Here is an 11,393-nt window from a genome sequence, read left to right as displayed (position 1 = left end):
ACATAGGACATAGATAGGAAAAACGATTCCTTTTTTAACAGGGAAAGAAAGTAAGGCATCTACTACTGGCGGCGGTCATCCTTCTGGTGAACCTTCAGCTCAGCTAGTTGCCGCTCCATATCAAGCATGTGCCTTTCATACACCCTCTGGCGTACTCATAGTTCTATGACTTCGGTTCGTGTTTCAGCCAGTGCTTGCAGCAGGGTTTCATGGTCTCTCTCAGATTTTTCACAAGTGTGCTCAAGGCGATTGGTGCAGATTGTATGCATTCTTGCATTTGCATCAACCTCTGTGATACGATAGAGTGTTGTTCTGCCCTGAATCTCGTTTCGGGCACTCTACTGACTAGAATTGGAGGAATTCTGTCTGATGGGCTTCCTTTGCTTATGTTGTAGAAGCTTCAGTCTCCATTAAACGGCATAGGTTGGTCTTGCTCTTCGCTCCAGGTTTCCAAGCATTCTACCCAAGGAGGCGTCGGTCCTTGAAAAACCGGACGAGGGTTAGGATTTGGAACAAGAGCCATCGGGGTAGGTTCTCCACTTCAGGGTCGGAGTCAGAACCATCGGCAAAGCCTTCAGCTTGGTGACCATCCACAGGGATTGGGTAATCATTCTCTGGCTCCTCTCCGAGCCATTCAATATTTCCGTGGTTAGGGTGGTACGGGTCGTCGTGGGGAAGGAATCCAGCCACGATATCTTCGCGAGAAAAAAGGGAATATAAGAAATAACTAAGTAGATGTACTAATTAGATAATTATAAGATGATCTTTATCAGGTACTTCAATACATTGTTTAGTGCATACTAGTCATATGTATTTGGGACAGGATAGACCTTCGAATAAGCGACCCTAACTCTAAATCCCCAATCCAACGAGAACAGGAAGTAAAGCAAAGATCCACAGATTCTAAGTCTATGACATCCTGGATACATATAATTTTAATGTACCCACTAAACAATTATTGACCTATTGATAAAAATCTATTTAGTTCTCAGATAAGTAATTATAATAACACCAAATACCCCTATGGTATTTCATTGTGGTAGTGTTGGTAAGTTTTTAGACTTGTTGCCACATCACAACCATTCTCGGGCATATGCTAATCACTCCTCAGACCAGCATAGTTGATCAGGCTATGCCACTCCCAAGACTGACCATACATCCCCGAGCTTACCTGTGATATCCAACAATCATTACTTTTGTTTTGTTCTAGAATGATGCTGACCTTAGTATGTATGCATGCACGTATTCTTTTAATAAGAAACTATTTATTTCTAAAAGTATAGTTGTTTTGAAAACTTTAAATCAGAGACTTTAGTCCCAATGCATTTATATTTTGTATATCTTATGTGGTTCGATATACTGAGTTCACTATAAACAATGCTCTGATACCAATCTGTCACACCCCCAAACCAAGGATGGCGGAAACGTCCGAGGGTGGAGGACTTCATGTACAGTATCACAACAACGTGTATAATAGTGCTCACAGTAAATACAACCATCATAAATATAATTGAAAAAGTTACACCAAAGTATATGTTTACATGTTTCAAAATCAATTACATTATGATGACAAAAATAAATTGTTGACGGTTTAACGTCCCATCCTCAAAGCGCTGAAGTTTTTCTGCTTCACTGATTTCCTGAGAATACAAGTAGTTTTGAAAAAATGTCAACAATTAAGTTGGTGAGTTCATAAGAGTTTTGTTTGAAGTAGAAACCGTTTTCCTTGTAAAATCAATAGACTTTGATTTCCAAAAAATCCAATATTTTCTTAGTTAAGTGTGAACAGAATATTCCTATATGATGTGTTAATGAACCCTAGAATGACCCGTAGATTTCCCCTCTAATCGTCCAGCGTATATAAGTTATATAAGATTTAAGTTAGATAAAACGTTGAATATAGTGGGTCTGCCCTAGGTCCACAACCCAACGAGGAACAGGAGATGAGGCGGGCCCCACCAATTCTAAGCCAATCGAGACTAAATTCTTAAACGACTCTAGCATATACGCTCAACGATTATAGTTGAAGTCAAACAATTCTAGATGAAATATAGTTTTAATATCATAATAACTATTTTGTGAGAACCCGGTACTTTGGAATGTACCCCATTCATATGAAAACCCGGTACTTTGGAATGTACCCCATTTATATGAAAACCCAATACTTTGGAATATACCCCATTCATATGAAAACCCGGTACTTTTGAATGTACCCCATGTATTTGAAAACCCGGTACTTTGGAATGTACCCCGTTCATATGAAAACCCGGTACTTTGGAATGTACCCCATTTATATGAAAACCCAGTACTTTGGAATGTACCCCATTTATATGAAAACCCTGTACTTTGGAATGTACCCCACTTATATGAAAACCCGGTACTTTGGAATCTACCCCATTTCGTGTGAAAACCTTTTGTAATGTAAATGATCATAAACTATACCTATTATAGTTTATCAAAATGTTTGAAATGTATATGCAACCTAACTATACTTATTGTAGTTTAGTATGTTTATTTGTGGTGTATAAGAACCCTTTTCTATGTAAGTCAAATGTATAGTACAATATAGCTATGTTTATCTTCCTTTGTTTTGTACTAATGGTTAAGATGAAGGATTCTTATAAATTAAGTAAGTATTTTCCTATTATATAATTATACCACTACAAGAAAATACATGTAAAATATGAAGTTATCAAAGATTTAACACTTTGCTCAACATGTTACAAAGTATTTTGAAAGTTATAAGCTGCTAACTAACTCTTAACCTTTCTGCACTGTTTTAGAAAAATCATAGAAAAATCATACGAAGTTGAAAACTAGATCCGTAAATTCTGAGAGTTCCTAAAATGTGTCTAGTTTAGTCATAATTTTTATCATGATTTTTGGAAGCCTTTAACTTGTATTAAAATGCTCATATTCACAGACTGGTCCGGATTTGTGTTTGAAAAGACAGGCTGTTTTGTAAAAATCACCATAAATTGTAGAAAAATCGTGTGGAGATGTGCAAGTAGTCATTTTAAAGCTAAGAAGTGGAACTACATACACCTATAACAGTTTTGAAAACAAAAATGTTTAAGGTGTCCTAAACAGTCCGTGAATGGAGTCTAACATTTCTGATGAAAGCTGTTAGAAGATTTTTAGTTATGTTCTTGGTGTTTTGACTTGTATTCCCCCCTAAAAACTTGAGAAAACATGAAAATGTAGGGGTATGAACTCACCTTGAGTGATTTCAGTAGATGGATGATGGAGAAAAGAAGTTTTCAACTCAAGAACACTTGGGAGATGCTTGAAGATTTGAGGAGCAAAAGAAGAATAAAGCTTGAAAATAAACCTTGGAGTCTTGAAATAGAGAGAAAAAGTTTGAGAGAAAATTTGTGTTGTATTTTTGGTGAAATGAGAGCAAGAGAAAGAAAATGAGGAGAAAGGATGAATGTCCAGCTCTCAAAAACGTGGGAATGACTTGTGAGTGAGGTAAAAAGGACAAGGAAGTCACAAGGTATGGTGAGGAGGAGTGTGGGTTAGGCATGGAGTGGGTATGGGGGTTGCTTGTGTCATAATACAAGGATAAGTCAACACTCAACCTTTGTACTTCACCCACTCTTCTTGGATAAGGTTTTATCGTTAAAAACGTGATTAATCATTAATTAAGGGTCCTTATATGTTAAAATAAAGTTTTGGGTGAAAATCCCGCGTTAAAACAATTAAAAACGAAGCTAAAATGAAGTCGTAGTCGAAAACCGGGAAGAAAAGGCATTACAGCGAGGCTTCTCGGAAGGGAGCCGAAGGTTCGGCCCCTTCTGATGTTGGGTCCAAAGCGAGGCGAGGCAGTAGGAAGCAAAAGGGCAGGTTCGGTCCGAAGTCAGCAGAAGCGAAATAGACCGAATGGACAGTAGCTTCGGGTTCGGTTCAGCAACCTTCTGGATCGGTCCAAGAGGGTTCGGTCCCTAAGAGGACTTTCGGCACTAAGAGGGGTTTCGGGTCCTTAAGCCAATTTTACTCGTTTTTACCCCGTTTCAAGCCGTTTTTGACCCGGTTAAGGGTCGGAATGACCCGAATGACGTCAAAAAGTTACGGGAACTTTTGAGAGAGATTTGGGAGAGATTTCACATTCTTGGAGAGATTTCTCATACAAAGGAGATTTGGGAGAGATTTCACATACTTAGAGAGATTTGGGAGAGATTTGACAAACGTAGGGAGATTTGGGAGAGATTCTCGATAAAGAGAGATAGAGTGAAAACGATTGAGAGAGGTTTCGTGTGTGACAAATGTGAGTGTCCGGCTTCGCAATGCAAGGTCTGTAAACCCTGTTAAGCCTTGTTTAAGGATCTTACACACTCCCGATGAGTATGCAACATTGTTTTATCGGTTTGGCTCGCCACGTACCACAGTTAAGGAGATCTAGATGTACATACTTTTCGATTTATGATCTCTCATTAGAATAGCGAGTTGTTTAGAAATTACATAACGTAAACTCTAGTACCCACGAGCAAATTGAGTCGAACGGTTTGACTTGTTGACTTCAGTTGACTTTGACTTGACCGGAAATTTATGGTTGTCACACACACCATTCAACTGCGGTGTCCTAGGTGGCGTCAATTGCGAAACGATTCCGCATTCTTTGAGATAGTCGTGGAATTCAAGACTTAGGTACTCTCCTCCTCGAACGGATCGAAGCATCTTGATTTTCCTGCCCAAATGATTCCCCACTTCATGTTTAATTTCTTTGAACTTTTCAAACGTTTCTGACTTGTGCTTGATTAAGTAAATATACCCATATCTACTATAATCATCGGTGAAAGTCACATAGAAGCGGTTCGCATCCTTTATGGTGGATTTAAAGGGTCCACATACATCGGTATGTATGAGATCCAACAAACCCTCACCCCTCATGAACCTGTGAAGGGTGACTTGGTCATCTTTCCAAGTAAAAGAGACTCACACGTATCATCTTCCCTAAGGTCGAATGACTCCAACACTCCATCCTTTTGGAGTTGGGCTATGCGCTTCTTGTTGACATGTCCAAGACGACAATGCCACAAACATGCTTTATCCATACTATTGGAAGAATCCATGCATAAAACATCATTTCCTAGGTTATCTACAATCATAACAGTTTCATAAATTGCATTACAAGGCATTGCTTCAAAATATAAAACACCATTTACATAAGCATAAATCGAACCATTCTCATTATTAAACGAAAATCTAAATCCTTGTCTAAACAAACCATGAAACGAAATGATGTTTCTTACCATATCTGGCGAGTAGCAACAATTATTCAAATCTAAACTTAATCCATTACTAAGCACTAAAGAATACACTCCAATCTTGGTGACAGGCGACGATCTTCTGTTTCCCATGATTAAATTTATTCTTCCATGCTCCACATCCCTATTTCTTCTTAGTCCCTGCAATTCAGAACAAATATGGTAACCACACCCGGTATCAAGAACCCAAGAAATAGCATGAGATGAATCATTAGATTTAATTGTATAAATACCTGCGAAAGACGGCTTGATCTTTCCATCCTTGATGGCTTGCAGATATTCCAGGCAGCTTCTCTTCCAATGCCCTATTTTGTGGCAATGGTGGCACTCTGCCTCCTTCGGGTTAGAGTTGGGTTTAGCAGGATCAGCCTTGGTCCCACTAGAGGAGGAACCATCTCGGGACTTTCCCTTGCGGTGGCTCTTTGGCGGAGCCTTCCTCTTCTTTCCCTTTCCCTACCCAATAGCCAAAACAGGAGCAGCGGGTGGATTGGGAGTTGGTGCAATAGACTTGTCCTTGAGGTTGCTCTCAGCAACCCTTAGGATACCTTGGAGTTTACTTAGGGTGACCTCTTCCTTGTTCATGTGGTAGGTCATCCTAAATTGGTTGTAACACGGAGGCAAGCAATGAAGTACCATGTCGATAGCCAAATCTTCCCCAAAGTCGACATTCAACTTGCGAAGACGATCGACATACCTTTGCATCTTTTGCAAGTGTACGGTTAGAGAATCTCCATTTCCCATTTTGCCAGTGATCATGTTAGTGAAGATCTTGTAACGTTCCTGCCTTGCGTTTTGATGGTATCTCTCCAATAAGTCTTCATGCATCTCGTACGGATACATGTCCTCATAGGACTTTTGGAATTCGGCGTTCATTGTGGCTATCATGTTAGCGATTTCTGGATTGATCTTCTTGAGCTTCTCGTCAAGGACATACTCCTTGTCCTCATAGAGAGCAATCGAGCGAATGTATCTTATCCATTCGCTAAAGTTCGTTCCATCGAAAGTCACTTTTTGGCAAAGGCTCATTAACGTGAATGAGCTAGCAGCATTGTTTGCGTTCGACATCTACAAATAGAAAGGACAAAGTTTGATTAGAATTGAATCCCTAATTATTACCCAATATGAAAAATTAGGGCTAGGATCCAACAACATTATTTACACATTAGAAAAGGGATGCCGTAATCCAACATGCAAACAATTTGAAGGTAAGTGAATGACAATTCACTAATTCTCCACCATGAAAACATAACCTTAAGTTCTAAATGAATTGAGAATTCCTAGATTTCGATGAGATTCATTGAACTTTTCAATGGCATGTTTAAATCTCGATATGCCCCTCTCGTTTGTGACTGGGATGTCGAGGATCACAAAGTGGGTGTGAATAACCATGCAAATCTACACGGTGACTTCATTGTTACAATCACCTGTTCGATGTGCCGGTAAACCACACACTCTCCACCGAACTATGATAAACAATGAATCACCCTTTTCCACCTTTTCTTAGAACCAATTAGTGTGCCGGTAAACCACACACGCTCCACTAACTTCTTAGCAAGGGTGCAAAGTGTAATTTCATGGGATTGCATCAAGTCACTTTACCTAAAGTAACTAGGATTGGGAATTTGAAAACATGTAGTTACTTTGTACTTTAACATTATACTTTTAATGAGGAGATAGAGTTGCCCTATCCTAACCGTTCGGTTAACGACCCTCCACCGCTCAAGCAAGCGGTAGGTGTGAGTGTACACCCATTAAGCGCCATTTTATAGGCCGCAACCTTATACCCACCTTATTGACCGGCTTCGTGAATGAGGCCTACTAACGGTAAGACTAGCATTTTAATTATACGTATATATATATATATATATATATATATATATATATATATATATATATATATATATTAATCTTCTAATATTATATTAGTATAGGGTTGAATTTTAAACATTGTAAAATTCTAGGGTTTGAAATTTAAATTGTCCACATTAAACTTTTAATCACAAAACTAAATTTCAAAACTTGAGGATTAGTTTTAAACTTTTCAAAACACAAGGGATCAAATAACAAATAATATAAATTAACCATTTAATCTCATAATTATCCATATTTGATTTATTTGAATGTTTCTTGCAAAACAATTCACCAATTCAATTAAAATAATCAATTAATATCATATAAGGAAATTATTATTCAACTAATTGGTAAATATCTTTTGTTAGGTCAAGAATATACTCATATATATATATATATATATATATATATATATATATATATATGTATAAAATCGGATTTTATTGACCCATAGGGATTAAGGCAAGTTTCCATAAGCAAAACAGCAAGAAATCCCGAAAATAGCTCCATCTGACGCTCGAACTCGCCGAGTACCACCATGGACTCGCCGAGTTGAGGCCTACCCGCCGAGTCCACTATGGTACTCGTCGAGTTCATCAGGAAGATGGACAAAAACGAATTTTGCAATCAACAAGCAATCAACCAATGCATCAATTAAATAGAAACCAATCATGTCTCTGATACCACTGATGGGTTTGAGCCATAAGAACTTTCCTATGTGCACATACAAACCCTAATGCTTGGATCTAGGTTTCTCTAATTGAACATGCAATGTATCCAAGACTTTGATTGATAGATCTAATGTAAACATTCAAATTCATAACATATGAAATCAGATCTAAAGGAATACCTTGAATTTCTTGCTTGAATCTTCTTGTCTTTGGAGCTTAGAGTCACAATTGTCACTCCTCTAATGGCTTACAAACACCAACTAGCAAGAGGATAATAAGAGAGAGAGAGAGAGAGGAGGGTGAGAAATCGGCCAGGGTTACTCCAATAACAAAGGTGTCGATTTCCTCAACCCTATGGGTCTATTTATACTAGTGAGCTTCCTAGGGTTTCACCCTTAAAACCCTAATTGGATAACTTAGGCCCTAAGCAATCCAATGATCCCTAAAGACTAGGCCTTGGACGATTTCTAGGATCTTCCAAACCCTAAAATCGTCCACCCTCTTGTCCATAAAGATTCATAGCCCAAAATACAATTATCACACATTTGACAGTTTATGCCCCTTTATTTAATTAACCTCTTTAAGTCACCAAATTAATTCCTAATTAATTTATGACTTATATTAATTTAAATAACAATATTATTATTCCTTTTATTATTCTCATAATATATTAATAATATTTCTTCTCTCATTATAAATCATCCTGTCAAATTGCTATGGTGAAGGCAACCCAAAAGGACCATGTACAACCGGGTCAAATACTTGCCAAATATAGTTGCAGCCTTAGACACTATTCCAACAATATTTAAGTACATTTTTACTAATAAGTTGATAATATGTTTAGAATAATGGTACTTATGACTTTAAATTGTTATTTTCAGTCAATTAAAGTACTTTGGAAGAGAGGGACCAAAAGCGACAATATATAGAACATGGGAGACTTGGAACACAAGAGATGAGTAAATCCACGAAAATTACTAAACCCACGACATGGCCTGGATAGCCACGACGTGGTTTGAGTATTCTAGAAGATAAAGATCGCGTGAAGGAGGAATCCTTGCCCGATAAGGATAACTTGGGGACCACGACGTGGCATAGATAGCCACAAAGTGGCGTGAGATTTTGGAGGATAGTTAAGCATTCTTGATCATTATGAAGAGGAGACTTTTTGGCTGAAGAAAAGAGTTCCAGAAGGCGATTTTGAGCAGAAGAAAGGTTCTGGAAAAAGGGTTTCAACACCTAAAGAGTGAAGGTCCATAATTTAGTTTAATTATTTGTTACCTAGGAACATGTTTCATTACACTTTGATTTGTGTTAGTGTGTTAGTGGCTATTATGAGCAGCTGAATCTAGCTACTCTTGTTTGGCTAGATGAAGCTTCTAACTTATGAATAGCTTAATTTTTATGGATTTATTAGTTGGTAAAATTGCTTGTGTTTGATTTGTAGTTACCTAGCATGCTTGTGTTTGTTTCTTTAGTTGCTTAATCTCATGTTCGGTGTAGTTTAGTGACCATTAGCTGCATGAACTTGTTAACCTAATGATTTAGTGAACATTAAATTGTTAGAGCTAAGTTTGACCAATTTTAGTTAGTAACTAAAGTAAATAAACTTAGCTGTATTAGAGAACGTGGATTGTGACTATAATTGCGTTTGATAATAAATCTTACATAGCATATTCATATTTATAATTGATTTTTTGTTTAATTATGTGTGACCATACATAGTTTCACATGAATTAATTAATTATTGGTAAAGTTAGAACTAAATTACTAATACAATTAAAACCAACTTGATAATCCATAATAATTAGCTAGCCATACTAGACAAGAGTGTGTTTTTACTTATTGATTGAATTTGAGTAAAGTTCATCTGATCTTGTAAAATCAGATAAAACCCCTTTTAAACTTGTTAATAATTAGGTTAATTAAATAGTAAGTAGATTAATTAGTAACACCGTTTCCTGTGATCGACACCCGACTTACCCAAGCTATACTGTAATCTGACTAGGTACACTGCCTATAAGCGCATAGTTAGTTTAAGTTTGTTAGGCTATAAATATTAAAATTAGTGGGTACTTTCGTGCACATTAAGTTTTTGGCGCCGTTGCCGGGGAACGGCTTAGTTTATTAGCTTATTTATTTGCATTAAATTAATCGATCCTTCTTGTGGAGTAAAACCCACAAAAAGTTAATTTTTCAGCAAAGTTTAATTTTTTTTTAGTCACAGAGTCCACGACGTGGCCAGATCCGTGCCACGACGTGGACACCTAGAACTCTAGATTTTTAGTTGTTAGCTAATTTTTCTATTTTAGTTCAGTTTTACGTTTTGTTTATTTAGTTTATCTACAGGAGTTCATGACCAGAGGCACAAACACACCCTTGGTGCCACCACTTGAACATCCCGAGTCTGCAATACACAAGAAAAAGACGTCCTTACAAGAATTCAAGTCAGCGTTTTCAAGGAAGTCGGGAAAGAAGACAGGAGAGTCAAGTTCATCCTCAAGGCACAAGAGTAATTTTGAGCATTTGGATCAAATACCCGTCCAAACCGAATCCGAATACGATACCGAGCCGGAATTTGAAGAACATACGAGCGAACCCGAGAACGAGCCAAGGAACGAGATGGAAAACATTGAAGAGATGTCTATGGGAGCATACAAAAAACGGATCCGAGAAGATGTGGGTTCCGGTTTAGTCCAACCCGCAATACCTGCCACTGCCACATTCGAGCTGAAGGGGCACATCTTGACTGCACTGAAAGATATCCCATTTTTTGGGAAAGATCATGAGGATGCTTTTAAGCATCTAGATGAAGTTAACGACATTGCGGATTACTTCAATGTCCCAAATGTCAACAGAAACACCGTCTTCCTTAGGATGCTTCCCATTACTTTTAAGAGAGCTGCTAAAGAGTGGATAAAATCACTTCCACCGGGTACAATCACCACTTGGGCTCAAATGCATGAGCAATTCTTGCACCAGTTTTGCCCACCATCCAAGATAGCTAAACTAAAGAAGGCAATAGCCAACTTCGAGAAACAGTCGGGGGAGTCATTATACGAAGCATGGGAGCGGTACAAGGGCTTGCTCAGAAATTGCCCTCAACATGATCTAAATGTGCAACAAGAGATGTCGATTTTCTATGATGGGGTCAACGTTATGACAAGACAACTCCTTGACTCTCAAGGACCTTTGACAAAGAAGAATCCAAGGGAAGTCAAGGAGCTGATTGAAGAATTCGTGAAGCACTCTCGCGAATACCACAACCCTAGGTAAGATGGAATCAAAGGTGGTGGGGGTGCACAAACTGAAGAAATAGCAGCTGTAATGGCCATGCTTAATAATTTGGATCGAAGGATGACACAAATGGACCAGTCAATTCATGCCATAAGAGTGGGTTGCGAGAGATGTAGTGGTCCACACTTGACCAAAGACTGCAATTTAGATGAGTTTGGGAACAGAAAAGCTCAAGTGTGCTACTCGAGTGGGGATAAGTTTGATGAGGACTGGAGGAAACCAAAGAAGGAGTGGCTGTCATATTAAGAGTATAAGAGGCAAAAAGAAGAGAAGTATAGGCAGACAGATCAAGGCTTCTATCAAAAGG

At 38.1% G+C, this 11,393-nt stretch overlaps 1 non-coding gene across 1 annotated transcript; it reads right to left on the bottom strand.

The window, feature by feature from the left end:
• Positions 1-10,795: 10,795 nt before the first annotated feature.
• LOC111892778 (small nucleolar RNA R71) lies at positions 10,796-10,902 on the bottom strand. Its single transcript, XR_002850664.1, has one exon. It is a non-coding gene; the product is annotated as a small nucleolar RNA R71 (small nucleolar RNA).
• Positions 10,903-11,393: the final 491 nt, after the last annotated feature.

Source organism: Lactuca sativa, chromosome 8 (assembly GCF_002870075.4).
Source record: "Lactuca sativa cultivar Salinas chromosome 8, Lsat_Salinas_v11, whole genome shotgun sequence".
In the NCBI taxonomy this organism is placed as follows: Eukaryota; Viridiplantae; Streptophyta; class Magnoliopsida; order Asterales; family Asteraceae; genus Lactuca; species Lactuca sativa.
The sequence above is the reverse complement of the archived record's forward strand: the minus strand, read 5'-3'. Positions and strand labels throughout refer to the sequence as shown.